The following is a 15,254-nucleotide window of genomic DNA, read 5'->3' as shown; positions in this document are numbered from 1 at the left end:
AGGCTCTGAAAAGACCTGCAGTGAAGATAACTATTATATTTCTTTCCCAAATTCGTTTCACCATAGAATCCTCTCTGCCAGAGAGCCTTTTTCAACATGATTCAAAACTAGAAGCCTGTGAAACATACTTTGAGGAATATTACTCTATGAAAAGGCAGCATTATCTATCATGAACAGATTGGCAACTAGAATCACAAAGAGAAGAAGCTACTTCTTAGAGTACAGTAAGGGAAAGACATCATAGAGACATCCAGTTTTGATCCTTTTTGTTTTGCCAACTCATGAAATTCCTCAGGCACAACTCACGTGAAATGTACTAACAACTACCCACCAGACAAAAGATCTACAAAAGCATTTCCCTCAATGACATCAAAGCAAGCCTACGTAACAGATTACCAAGGGGTCTTGGGTACACGGAGGTATAAACATGGAATGGCATCATTTTCACCAACCTCAGCATTCAACTGTGCTGTGTCAAACTCCCCTCTCCTGTTGGGTGGACAGCTGTCTCAACAAACATCTTAATTCGGCCGGGCGCGGTGGCTCACGCTTGTAATCTCAGCACTTTGGGAGGCCGAGGTGGGCGGATCACGAGGTCAGGAGATCGAGACCACGGTGAAACCCCGTCTCTACTAAAAAAATACAAAAAATTAGCCGGGCGTGGTGGCGGGCGCCTGTAGTCCCAGCTACTCGGAGAGGCTGAGGCAGGAGAATGGCGTGAACCTGGGAGGCGGAGCTTGCAGTGAGCCAAGATTGCGTCACTGCACTCCAGCCTGGGCGACAGAGCGAGACTCCGTCTCAAAAAAAAAAAAAAAAAAAAAAAAAAAACATCTTAATTCAAGTCTATAATTTTCCAGTAATTCCCAACTACTGGAAGTAGCTCATTCTGGTTTTTCAAAGCTAAGCCCTGATCTTTGTAAAACTTCTATTTTGTACTTTGATCAACATTCTTTCCCCCATGCCACCATTATGAGTGGCCCAAAAGCTTGGAATGGAATCTGGTCTTCCTTCATGAATACCCCTGAAATTCCTGCTTCCTGCTCTGATTTTGGGGACAAGGAAGATGATAGGAAAGATGAGATGTGCCTCTTTTTTGGCCTTTGTGGCAGATTAGATGATTGATCAAGAATATACATTCTCGGCCAGGCATGTTGGCTGACGCCTGTAATCCCAGCAGTTTGGGAGGCCAAGGTGGTTGGATCACTTGAGACCAGGAGTTCGAGACCAGCCTAGCCAACATGGTGAAACCCCATCTTTACTAAAAATACAAAAATTAGCTGGGTGTGGTGGCACATGCCTGTAATCCCAGCTACTCAGGAGGATGAGGACTGAGAATCACTTGAACCCAGGAGGCAGAGGTTGCAGTGAGCTGAGATCACACCACTGCACTCCAGCCTGGGTGACAGAGCCAGATTCTATCTAAAAAAAAAAAAAGATGTTCAGTCCCTGCAAGATACCTCCTTAGGAAGATTACCCTCTGCCTCACTGATGTTGGGCTTGGACAGTTGACTCATTTTGGCTAACAGGATGTTAGTAGCCCTGATAGAAGCCGGGTCCTAGAGCACGCATCGGCAGTGCAGCTTGCTCTCTTGCACTTCATTCCCTGCCGTGAGGAAAAATTCCCCCAGGTAGTTGCTGCCCTTGCAGCCTGGGTACCAGATTAAACACAAAGGAGCAGATGAGAGGCCAACCCACATGAACAAGCAGAGCTCAATTCACACCGTAAGACGAGCCCCTCGGCCAATCCATCCTAGAGAAGCTGACACGAAAAGGAAGAAAGGATCATCGTTACAGGCCACTTAGGAGTGGACTGTTACGCAGTATTATTACAGAAAAAGCTAACCCACATTCGAATTACACTTACAACAGGAATAGCTAACATGGTTCTTTTCTGTGCATTTGGTGTGAATAGATGGCACCCAGCTGCCCTAGTCACTGGTGGTCCTCTTGAGAGATGTCAGCCCCATCTCTTGGCTGATGCCCAGCTGGTAGTCATGGGCCGTTCCTCTAATGCATGGTGCATCCTGCCCTATGCAGCATTCCCCAACAAGTCTATGGCCTCTACCTCATCCACTTACTCTGTTTTCCAACTCCAGTGCCTGTAGGCAGAAGGGGGCGATGTCTATACTCTCCAGAACCAGAGGGCACCCTGGCTCCATTTGTGCCTGGCCATCCACTGTTCAGCTATCATCTGCCGTTTTGCCACGTCTTTTTTGCTATAGTTCCATCAGGTTGAAATCCTCAGGCCCTGACTTGACTGGGGGTGGAGAGGAATGATTGACAGTTGGGACATGCTCAGACTTTACCAAGAACCCTCCTTACAAACAACACTCCTCCTTCAGCTTTGGGAAGATGCAGTGTTATTACGACTGTAATTTACTTAAAAAATATATCTGCATAATCATTATGATATCATATATAAGCCAGTTAGGTTAGCCTTGATTTTAGGGGTTGTCAGCTAACATGTTACCAAGAATACACAGACCTGGCAAGGTCAGTTAGCATCCCACTGGTAAGGGCTACAATCCGGGGACAGCTACCATGAACACACTTCTCTTAGCCTAGCTTCATCAATGACTAGCTGTTCTTAATTAGCATCAGGGAAGCTAAAACAGGTTCCTATTGCTGAAACTGACTTCTCAATTAGCATGATGGATGTTAGAGACAGGGTCTCTCTGGTGAATTGCAAGATATTTAGGATGTGTGAAGCAGCTCAAATAGTTTGGAGACACCTCCCACCCTTGCATAAACTGGAAATAAGAATCTACATGAGCCAGTACCTTGCACCCCTTATGATGACACCCATGACTTAATCCCCAGCACTATCTCCAGCTAAAACCAGTTGGTTTGGGAGGTTCTCCGACTGAAGAGTCCTGAGTAGAAGACTGTGATGTTGCTGGGTTGGCCTTAAATGAACCCTTCCTACAGGGCGTGGTTGCAGCCTCCAAAACACTAGTTTCTCAACCTTGGCTGAATATGAGCACGGCACGCAGAGCTTTTAGATGAACAGCCAGGCCTCACCCAGACAGGTGACGTGGAAATCTCTCAAAGTGGGACTGGTATCGGTGTCTTTTTAAAGCTCCCCTGACGATTCCAGCATGCAGCCAGGGATGAGCATCACTACTCTACGGGACAGTGAGCTGGGATGGCATCAGGCTTGCAGAGTGGGCTTATGAGCTGTTTTGAGCCTGCTCTGCTAATGAATATTCATTTAGTAAATGTCTGTACGTGTGGGAGAATTTGGTCTGAGGCCTGCTTTCATTAAAATTGGAGCAAGGTTAGAGAAGAACAGCGAACACTCACCAACTCTAACTTCTTCAGCAGCTTCCAAAAGAATCTAAGAGGGATGGGATCACATTGGCTTTGGTCAGCTCACAGCAAGTGGGCATCCCACTCACCCTTCTTACAGGAGGGGAAGGGAGATAAGAGCTTTTGATAAACACTCTTCCCTCTAAAAAGACTACCTTTCTCTTTCCCCAGTTTGGCTCTTGTATCAACTTGGGTTGGGGGTGAGGATGGCAGGGTCCATTCTCCTGAAATAGAACACTTTGGTAAGCCCTGGATGGTCCCAAATTCTGAAATTAGAACGGGATACTGGTGCCCCCTGTTCCTACTTTGGGACCTGGCCCAAATTCTAGAACAACAGGAGATAACTTCCGGCAGGTCCCTAACACCATTCTATTACAAACGCATAAACAAGCAGGCATATACAGGAATGTATAGAATTGGAGGCCAAAGCCAATTAATTATCTAGGAAAATGCCTTGACACACTTAAGTCAATGGTAAAAATAATGCTGGAAGCAAGTTAGAAGTCCTACTTGTGGCCTTTTCTTCCCAGTTTCTAGATGAGGACTAGATTGCTGAACACAAGGCTAATCTCCACACTAACCAAACCTCCTCACCCTGGGAAGTCGCCTCTGCTATTACCACTTCAGGGCCCAATCTACTTAAATAATAGACATCTATCAGAAGAGGGCTATGAAATAAACAGGCAGTTACAAATAAGACAGGCTACATTTACAGGGAAGGAGAACAAGAAGAGATGATATTCCATTTTTTTTATGTTTTTAATCTTGCATGTCATTCTCACCAGCTGAAATAGTTTACTGTATCCTTTTCCCACCCACAGCATGCTTGCTGAGCTCTCCTAGCAGAGATCGTGGTAGACAAGAACACCACATGTATTGGAAGCACAGAAAAGACTTTTATCTTAGCCTTATTGAAGGAAAAAACATATCTAATTGTTGTGGACTAAACTGTGTTGCCTCCAATTTCATATGTTGAAGCCCTAACCCCTAATGTAATTGAATTTAGAGATACAGCCTACAAGAAGGTAGTAAAGGTTAAGTGAGGTCACAGGGGTCGGGCCTTAATCCAACAGGACTAGTGTCTTTATAAAAAGGAGACAACCAAGATCCCCCTCTGTGTGTGTGCATGGGCAGAGGAAGACCCAGCAAAGAAGGTGACTGCAAACCAGGAAAAGAGCCCTCACTGGAAACCAGCGCTGCTGGCCCCTTGATCTTGGACTTCTGGCCTTCAGAGCTGTGAAAAAATAAATCTCTGTAGTTGAAGTCACCAATTCTGTAGTATCTTCTTATGGCAGCCCAAGTTGACTAATATAATGACATTGAAAGTACTTTCTAAGCATTTAGAAAATGGGTCTCCATTTTATCAGGTGGAGTTCTACTAGCTACAGTGTGGAGACTTTTACTGTATCAAAATTGGTGGTGGTGGAGTGGGGGGCAGTGGGTGATAGAAGCTGGGGGAGAAAAGCTCCTACCATGAGCCATCAGGAGGCAAGTTGTGAATGAAAAGTCTAACTCAGTTATTTTTGCTGACCTCATTCAGGACTCAGAGTGAAAGCGGAGCTCAGGCCAATGCACATGGCACAGTTGTTAAGCACCAGACCAAAAACCTGGAGAGAAAAGCTTCCAACTGGTTGTAGAAATGCCAATTTCCTCTCTTGTTTGCACTGGAGCAAGTATTACAATTGTTAAGCAAGAAGTTTCGATCTGTGCATGTTTGGGTTGGAAAAGGGAGCTTTGGAGAAAACAACCTCTGAAAATTTCAAAGCAAAATCTTTAAGTAAAGACTAATTCAGAATGAGCTGTTTTTGAGTCTTGAAATAAATGTAACGATATCTGAATTCCTGAAGCTCGGTTGACAGCTGAACAGGTTTCAATAAATACAAGCTATACATTTTTCCTACCCTCCTTAAAGCAAATGCATCCCACCAGTTAATAATACTTCCAGGTCACAACATATGAAATGCTTGAAATATTTTTAAAATAGCCTTTAAAAAGAAATACTACATTGTTAAATAGCATCTTGGATTAATAGGAGTTTTCTTTTAATATTGCTTTTCTTGCAATTTACCTGCATCTAATCACAAATTCGAGCCTGTGGCAGTTTATCAGTGTAAGCATTGCTGAGTTCTCTGATTCCAGCCACAATCAACTATACACTCTTCAGGATTATACCTCTTTCCAGTGAAAACAAACACTACCACAAGTTATTCCCTTTTCCTATTCATCAAGGGGCAATGTCTGAACAGATACCCGGACACCAGTTGCTGAGATAGGTACATACTCCATGTGTGAGGGCAGAAAAAGGGAAAGAACAGGAATGGCATGCTTTGCGGGTTCTCTTTGGACCTGAAAACTCTGTCTAGAAAGTCAACACCAGCACTAGGTGATGTGAGAGAAAGGAAGTGATCACTTTTGTTGAGTTTCTGACTGCCAACTCATATTCTATCAGCTTCAACACATTATCACCCAGGAAGAGTAAAAGAGACTTCAGAATGCTATTTTGCAAAAGACAGACCAAAGTGTATCTGTTACCATGTAATTTATACATCAGAGATGCTTCTCTGTTCCTAATTTCTGTCTGTTGTGACCCTCTACACAATCCCTTGGCTCACAGACATTTAACCTGAGCTATGATTTCATTTCCATATGCTAATCACTTGGTACTTATTTTTAGAGCATTTTGTGTGCATGTCTGATTTGTCTTCAAAAGAGTACTACAGGCCCAGCATGGTGGCTCACACCTTTAATCCCAGCACTTTGGGAGGCCAAGGTGGGTGGATCACCTGAGGTTGGGAGTTCGAGACCAGCCTGGCCAACATGATGAAACCCCATCTCTACTAAAAAAATAGAAAAAATTAGCTGGGCATGGTGGCAGGCACCTGTACCCCCAGCTACTCTGGAGGCTGAGGCAAGAGAATCACTTGAACCCAGGACGCAGAGGTTGCAGTGAGCCAAGATTGCATTGCTGCAGTCCAGCCTGGGCAACAAGAGTGAAACTCTGTCTCAAAAACAAAAACTATAAATTCCTTTACAGCAGAGGAACAAAGAACATTCTGATATGACCACAGCATTCTATATAATAACCCTGTAGAATGAGAAATGAGAAGACAAAAAAACAACAATGAATTTCATTTATGGTGTGAGGTTAAAGAATAGGCATGAGAAAAATAAGACCCACTGTGGACGTTTATGGGGTTTTGCCTGCTGAAAATCCCTTGCCCTATTTTTCTGTGATGAGTAGCCTAGTTTTCATTTGGGAACTACCCCCTTTACCACTCTTAAATGAGATAATTGTGTCTAACATAGGAGTAGATGGATTTGATCCTACTACTCCCTCAGGCTCCGAGGATTGGCCCCTGGCCCTAAACCTGGCCAGTTGCAGTCCTCTACCTCTTTGGTCCAGGAATTGGTCCAAGACAGACTTGCACCCCAAGTGGCCCAATGAGATTCTTCCCCAGGACTATTTGGAAAAAACAGATTCTCTTTTTACAGCCTGCTGTGGTATGACTCCAAAATTCAGGTGTTCGAACTTAATGTCAAATGTGATAAGATTAAGAGGTGGGGGCTTAAGAGGTAATTAGGTCAGGAGGGCTCCTCTCTCAGGAATCAGATGAAGGCCTTTTTAAATGAAGCTTCACAGAGCATTCAGTTCTCTTGTCCTTCTGTATCCCATCATGTGAGGACACAGCTTTCCTCCCCTCTGGAGGATGCAGCAACATGATCCCATCTTGCAAGCAGAGAGTAGCCTTCAGCAGACACTAAACCTGCCGGCACCTTGATCTTGAACTCCCAGCCCCAGACTGTGAGAAACACATTTCTGTTCTTTATAAAGTACCCAGTCTCAGGTATTTTGTTATAGCAGAACAAACTCAGACACAGGGGTTCCCAAACTGGTTAGATAAAGCCCAGAATTGCTAGTGTCAAATCCTGCCTGAGAATAATGCCAACTGAAAGGGAAGTCAAGCTCAAGGGATAAAGAGAGAAAATCTGAGCTCTGAATTAGTTAGTTGAGCCTACAGATCTAGTTGTGCCCGAAGCTAATCTACCACTTGCTTTTGCTGGCAAATGTCCTTTTTTTTTTGGTTTAAACAAGCTTACATTGGCGTGCTATCACTTACAACCCAAAGTCCCAATTAATACAGGGCCCACTCTCATAGCGGTCTACGTAACGGTGTAATACATCAACTACTTACGAGGAAATGGCAGGATGAGCAGGCAACTGTGGACTCAGATGATATGGGTTCAAATCTTAGCTCTACTGGGTGTCTTTGAGCAAGGCTTAACCTTTTAGTCTCATTGTTCTTAACTATAAAATGGATATAAAAATATTTATCCCTTGGGCCAATTAGGTAAACTAAATTAAAAACAGTAGGTGAAATGTGACTGTACCAGCCATTTCCGTATTTCACTTGGTGGCTTAAAAATAGCTCCTCATACCCCTTCCCTTCTCTGCTCTAACTAGATCATAAACTCCAGAAGAGGAGGACAGAGTAGACAGTGGCCCTCAAAGTATGGTCTGGAGAGTGCCAGGAACCCCCAAAATCCTTCCAGGGAGTGCATGAAGTAAAAAACATTTTCATGATAAAACCAAGATGGTATTTGTCATTTTCACTCCTTTTTTTTTGAGACCATGTTCACTCTTGTTGCCCAGGCTGGAGTACAATGGCGCAATCTGAGCTTACCACAACCTCCACCTCCCGGGTTCAAGCAATGCTCCTGCCTCAGCCTCCCGAGTAGCTGGGACTACAGGCCCACGCCACCACGCCCAGTTAATTTTTGTATTTTTAGTAGAGACGGGGTTTCACCATGTTGGCCAGGATGGTCTCGATGTCTTGACCTCCTGATCTGCCCACCTCAGCCTCCCAAAGTGCTGGGATTACAGGCGTGAGCCACCATGCCTGGCCCATTTTCACTCGTTCTCTAATAAATGTTCAGCGGAGTTTTCTAGAGGCTAAAACTTGCAATATCAGAAGAAATTTAATGCAGAAGCAGATATGATTAGCCTGTCTTTTATTAAGCTAGACATCAATATTTGAAACAGTCTATAATCCCAGCACTTTGGGAGGCCGAGGTGGGTGGATCGCTTGAGGTCAGGAGCTCGAGACCAGCCTGGCCAACATGGTGAAACCCCATCTCTAGAAAAATACAAAAATTATCTGGGCATGCTGGTGTGTGCCTGTAATCCCAGCTACTCCGGAGGCGGAGGTTGCAGTGAGCAGAGACTGCTCCATTGCACTCTAGCCTGGGCGACAAAGTGAGACTCCATCTCAAAAAAAAAAAAAAAGGGAAGAAAGAAAGTAAAAAAAGAAGAAAAAAGAAAGGAAAGAAAGAAAGAAAGAAAGAATGTCATTGTTCACACTTTTTTTTTTGTTTTGGAAAACATGCATGTTAACAAGTAATGAGTTTCTTATGTTTATATATTAAATAAATATATACATATATTTCTGAGATGGAGTCTCACTCTGTCACCCAGGCTGGAATACAGTGGTGAGATCTCAGCTCACTGCAACCTCCACCTCCCTGATTCAAGCGATTCTCCTGTTTCAGCCTCCTGAGTAGTTGGGACTACAGCTGTGCACCACCATGCCCAGCTAATTTTTGTATTTTTTAAGGAGAAATGGGGTTTCACCATATCAGCCAGGCTGATCTCGAACTCCTGACCTCGTGATCCGTCTACCTTGGCCTCCCAAAGTGCTGGGATTACAGGCCTGAGCCACTGCACCCAACCTAAATAAATATTTTTAAAATTAGAGTTTGAATAAAAGATTCAAAGGAAAACGGACATATGTTCTCAGTTCAAAAAGGTCTGGAGAAATCCCAATATACTCACCTTTATAGATCTCCTGTCAATATTGGAGGCAATAGGGACATGAAGAATATAACTATTCCTGTTATGCTGTGGGGTACAGAACAGTACTGTAAATGTGAGAGGTAAGGCCGGTAATCCATTCTTTAAAAAAAACACAGAAATGAGCCATATTATAACTCTTTATAGCAGGAGAGGCATGCTTGTTTGGGAGGGGCATTACCTGCTTCAAACAATGCCTGTGAAAGAAAACGCTCTTCTTAGATAACAACGGAGAAAAGCACCAAATAAGATACGGAAACGTCACACGCAATTTGTAGCCCAAATTATAAGCTGTTTCCCCTTACTGTACAATCTTTCAGAGAAAATGAAATGTGCCCCATGGGAATAAATAATAGCTAAAGCCAGCCAAAAATATGGCCTTTAGAAAGAGAAACAATAAAGCATCTATTATTTTTAGCAATTTCTCATTGTTTGTCTTGGGAGGGTGGATTTTTGCTTTTTTCCTCCTCCTTTTTCTCAAAAGATTCATTTTCAGATTAGTCATAGAGGGCTGGCAAAATGCTGAGAAGTTGAAGGTATTTCAGAGCCGTCTTCTGGGGCAATGCTCCAAAGCTTTTCAGGGAAAATGATGCCACCCTAGCCTAGAAATCTGTGCGAGCAGCAGAGTTGAAGTGAGGCACAGAGCAGAGACCTTGGGTTACTGACCCTTGCCATTTAGCTGGATTTGGAACTGACTTTCTCTGCACTATAGGGAGGAGTTTCCCTAGCAATGATGAAAAACTTGACATAAATTAAATTCTCCAGGACAATGAACGCATATGGAAACAGAAAGGAAGAAACCTTTTAAAAGAAAGGAAAGAAACAAAATGTGCATTAGAATATGTTTCGGAAGAAAAAATATCCCATAAAAGTGGTAAACACAGGCTATATTGTAGTATTACGGATTGTTAAAAAGAGCTCCCTCTCTATAAAATGGTGCAGCTGCTGCAGAAAACAGTATGGCAGTTCCTTAAAATATTAAACATAGAATTACCATGTAATCCAGCAATTCCACTTCCGGGTATACTCAATCGAATTGAAAGCAGGAACATGAAGAGCTATTTAAATACCCACATTCATAGCAGCATTATTCATAATAGCCAAAGGACAAAGCTGTGCAAGAGTATACAGGCAGATGAATGGATACACAAAGTGTAATCTATATATAGATATATCTATATCTATATCTATATCTATATATACACACAATGGAATATTAGTCTTAAAAAGGAAGGAAATTCTAACATATGCTATGACATGGATAAACCTTGGAAACATTATGCTAAGTGAAATAATTCAGTCACAAAAAGACAAACACTGCATGATTCCACTTCGATAAGGTGCCTAGATAGGTTATACTGATAGCAGTCAAATTCATAGAGACAAAAAGTAGAATGATGGTCACCAGGGACTAGGTGTATGGGAGAGGAGAATGGGGAGACCTTGTTCAATAAGGACCCAGTTTCAGTTTCAGAAGAAGAAACGAGGTCTGGAGATGGGTGGTGATGGTTGTACAATGATGTAAATATACTTAATGCCCCCAAACTGTACACTTAAAAATTGTTAGGCTGGGTGTGGTGGCTCATACCTGTAATCCCACCACTTTGGGAGGCTGCACTAGTCTGTTCTCACGCTGCTATGAAGAAATACCCAAGACTGGGTAATTTATAAAGAAAAGAGGTTTAATTGATTCACAGTTCCGCATGGCTGAGGAGGCCTCAGAAAACTTAGCAGCAGGAGAGAGAATGAGTGCCCAGGGAAGGGGGAAGCCCCTTATAAAACCATCAGATCTCGTGAGAACTCACTCACTATCACAAGAACAGCAGGAGGGAAACCACCTCCACGATTCAGTTATCTCCACCTGGTCCTGCCCTTGATGCGTGGGGATTAATTCAATTCAAGATGACATTTTGGGCGCGGACACAGCCAAACCATATCAGAGACCCAGGGGAGAGGATCCCTTGACGCCGGGAGTTTGAAACCAGCCTGGACAACACAGGGAGACTACATCTCTACAAATAATTTTTAAAACTAGCTGTGCATGGTGGTGCATGCCTGTTGTCCCAGCTACTTGGGAGGCTGAGGTTGGAGGACCACCTGAGCCTGGGAGGTCGAGGCTGCAGTGAGCTGTGAACATGCCACTGCACTTCAGTCTGGGCGACAGAGCAAGACCCTATCTCAAACAAATGAACAAACAAAAAATGGTAAAATGGTAAATTTTTTTACATATGTTTTACCAAAATGAAAAAGTAAACTGAAAAAGAAAAACAACAGTTCCCTCCGCTGCTTCCCTTGCACTGGGGCACTTTCTGCAATATGACTTTGCTAAACCTTCCACTAAGAGGCAGAGTCCATCTCCCCTGCCCTCAGATCCGGGTTGGCTCTAGGACCAGCTTTGACCCGCAGAATGTGTTGAAAGTGACATTCTGGGATGTGGGAGTTGAGGTCTTAAGAGGGCTTGGAGCAGGCCGGGCACGGTGGCTCACACCTGTAATCCCAGCACTTTGGGAGGCCGAGGCGGGCGGATCACAAGGTCAGGAGATCGAGACCATCCTGGCTAACACGGTGAAACCCCGTCTCTACTAAAAATACAAAAAATTAGCCGGGCGAGGTGGCGGGTGCCTGTAGTCCCAGCTACGCGGGAGGCTGAGGCAGGAGAATGGCGTGAACCCCGGGGGGCGGAGCCTGCAGTGAGCCAAGATCGCGCCACTGCACTCCAGCCTGGGTGAAAGAGCGAGACTCCGTCTCAAAAAAAAAAAAAAAAGAGGGCTTGGAGCTTCTACTTGCACCCTGGGAACCCATACACCATGTAAAAAAGCCCAGCCTAGCTGGCTGGAGAGAGAGGCCACATGGAGAGAAAGGCCCTCACAGGATGAGAGGCCATGTGGAGGAAAACCAAAGTACCTCAGCCACCAGCCAGCACCAGGAACCCAGTCATGTGAGTGAGGCCACCTTGGATTCTCCAGAACCAGAGGAGCTGCCCCAACCAATAGCACGTGGAGCTGAGCCTTGCCCCCTTGCCCCAATTTCTGAGAGTAAGCAATGGGTCAGTTGTTGTTCTAAGCTATTACATTTTGAGGAGGTCTGTTTCACAACAATAGATAACAGAAACAATCATGTGAATATATGCCATTAAATAGAGAATTTCCCCTCATCTTATTCTACTTCTACTGTTTATTACATTCATCAAGTCATTCACACATATTCATCTAGTACCTACTGTGCACCACGATTTTCTTGGCATTTGAGATCTATTGTACAATGAGTCAAAGGCTTTGCCCTGAGAAAGCTCACATTTTAAAAGGAGGGGATGGCAGTAAATAATAACAAAGTAGACAGTATGTGACAAAGGAAGTGCAATGAAAAAGGCAACAGTAGAACAAAATATTAAGGATCGGCATCAGAAGAAATACAGATACAGGCATTTCTACTTAGTGGGCCTGTACGAAGTCTCTTCTGTGAAAAGATAATTCGTCTTTTCTTTCTTATAGTTTTTGTTATCTGACCTTTTCTGATGATGCTTTAGTTTTAATTATATGTAATCACTGTGCTAATGGAAATAAATATCGGCAACTCAGTTCATTATCTTGATTACAGAAAAAAAAATTACATGTTCTCTCATACTGCTACTACTGTTTTAAAGAAACTTCATCCGTAGGCAAAACCTTGAGGACCTGGAGATCCAAACACTACAGGATTCCCATCCCAAATCTAAAAGGGTCTCTGTGGATGTTTTATAGTCTTTATGCTGAACTTGTATCCAACATTGATATTTCATCACACTTCATGATTTAACTGCTCACAGTCTATCAGTTTGATATAAATTTGTGGTTAAGACCACAAACTTTGGTGTCAGACAGGCTTTGGTTTCAGTTCAAGTTCTACCATCTACAACCTGGTTGATGACCTGTTCCCTAAGCCTCAGTTTCCTGATTTATAAAACGGGAAAATTTTACCAAGCCTCACAGAGTTAAGGATTAAATGAGATGGGCTAAAACATAACTTTGAGGCTGTGACCACAAAGTAAGTATGTGATTATGATTTTATATAATATGTAAAAAATATATTTTATAAATACATACAACGTATTTAAAATAAGTATATATTTTATATATATTATATTAAACCAATATATAAAATATATACTTAAATATACATTTCACATATGATATAATATATAAAATACATTTGTATTTTATAAATACATATATTACATATTTAATATAAGTTGATAATATATATTATACCTATTATATAAAACCAATGCATATATATTGGTTTTCATCCATGGCTTCTAGCTCATAGCTCCCATGACTCTTGTTAGTCTTTTGTTTTAATGTTGGAGCGCTTTAAGCCTCAGAAGCAGGCCTCAGGAACCAGAATCTCTCTCTCTCTCGCTGTTTCTTGTCCTCCTTTCACCTGTCCAAGGCCGGACTCTGATTGTGAGTCAGAAGACCCTCATTCCAGAGAGCATCTTGCCCCATACCCTAGAAGAAGGAATGCTACACAGAGAGGAGGCCGAGACAAGTCTGAGCAAACAGGCCTTGCTGGGTTTAGACCATGTGCATTTTGACCAATCACATCTCTACACACTTGTCAATCATGCCTATGTAATGAAGCCTCTATGAAAACCCAGAAAGACAGGGTTTGGAGAGCTTCTGGATAGCTGAACGCATGGAGGTTCCTGGAGGGTGGCGTGCCCAGAAAGGGCATGGAAACTCCACACCCCTTCCCCCATGCCTCGCCCTATACATCTCTCCATCTGTATTCTTTGTTATATCCTTTATAATAAACTGGTAAACGTAACTGTTTCCTGAAGTTCTATGAGCTGCTCCAGCAAATTAAATGAACCCAAAGAGGGAGTCGTGAGAACCCCAACTTGAAGCCCGGTGGTCAGAGGTTCCAGAGGCCCAGGCTTGCAACTGGTGTCTAGGAGCGAGGGGCAATCTTGGGGACTGAGCCCCAACCTGTGGGACTCGACACTATCTCTAGGTGGACAGTGTCAGAATTAACTGGAAGGACGCCTAGCTGGTGTCTGCTGCTTGGTGTCTAGGGAAAACCAGCCCACATTTGGTCACAGAAGTCTTCTTCTGGGTTGATGATTTTTGTGGTGGTGGTATGAGAGCAGAGGAAAACTTGATCTAAGAGAGTTTTTCCCTAAACAATAAGCATTAGATAAATGTTACCTATTATCATTTTCTTTTCTTTTCTTTTTTTTTTTTTTTTTAATTGAGACAGAGTCTCACTCTGCTGCCCAGGCTGGAGTGCAGTGGTACAATTTCGGCTCACTGCAACCTCCGCCTCCCGAGTATCTGGGATTGCAAGTGTGTGCCACCATGACCAGCTAATTTGTGTATTTTTTTGTAAAGATGGGGTTTCACCATGTTGCCCAGGCTGGTCTCAAACTCCTGGGCTCAAGCGATCCACCCTCCTTGGCCTCTCAAAGTGTCAGGATTACAGGTGTATATGTTACCTATTATCATGTAATTATTTTTAGAAGGTATTTTCAGGCATAAAAATCATGATAAAGAACAACAGTCAGGGCTTGACTGTATAACCATGAAATGACTCATCATTGGACACTTCACAGGCCTCTGCAGATCCTACTACAAGCATGAGGCCAAAGAGTTCCCTTATCAGATTCAAAGAAAGCTCAAGCCTACAGGTACCTCCCTGGACTAACTGCATTCTGAAGCTAAAGTGACCTTTTAATTATGCATGACCTCTGTGCAGGATCAATCAGAAAGAGTCAAGTTAAAAGCCAGGATCAGATAGAAGACAAGACACTCTCCCATATATCGGAGTAATTAAGACCCTCGTATCTAGAATAGTCCTGAGACTGAACCCTAGAACTTCCTCTGCCCTCTAAAAAGAGAGTATTTCTGACCCTGGATTAGCAACCTGATGATGAATGTAGGTGATTTTCTTTTGGCAGGGAGGAGTTGGGTGCTGTCTGGCATCTGAACTCCTTTTGTTTAAAGAATTCTGCTTTATGAGGGGAAAACAGAGCCTATTTCACACCAGAGAAAGTGAAAACTCAAAAGCTCACTTGCCAACTCTCCTGGTAGCTGGGACACAGGCATGAACAATCACATGA

The 15,254-nt window shown here is 43.2% G+C and overlaps 1 protein-coding gene across 2 annotated transcripts in view; it reads right to left on the bottom strand.

Annotated features, from left to right (window-relative positions):
- PRICKLE2 (prickle planar cell polarity protein 2) overlaps window positions 1-15,254 on the bottom strand; it is a 367,969-nt gene that overhangs the window by 216,891 nt on the left and 135,824 nt on the right. The window lies entirely within an intron of this gene.

This window comes from Symphalangus syndactylus, chromosome 21 (genome assembly GCF_028878055.3).
Source record: "Symphalangus syndactylus isolate Jambi chromosome 21, NHGRI_mSymSyn1-v2.1_pri, whole genome shotgun sequence".
In the NCBI taxonomy this organism is placed as follows: domain Eukaryota; kingdom Metazoa; phylum Chordata; class Mammalia; order Primates; family Hylobatidae; genus Symphalangus; species Symphalangus syndactylus.
This window is presented reverse-complemented; position numbering and strand designations above follow the sequence as displayed.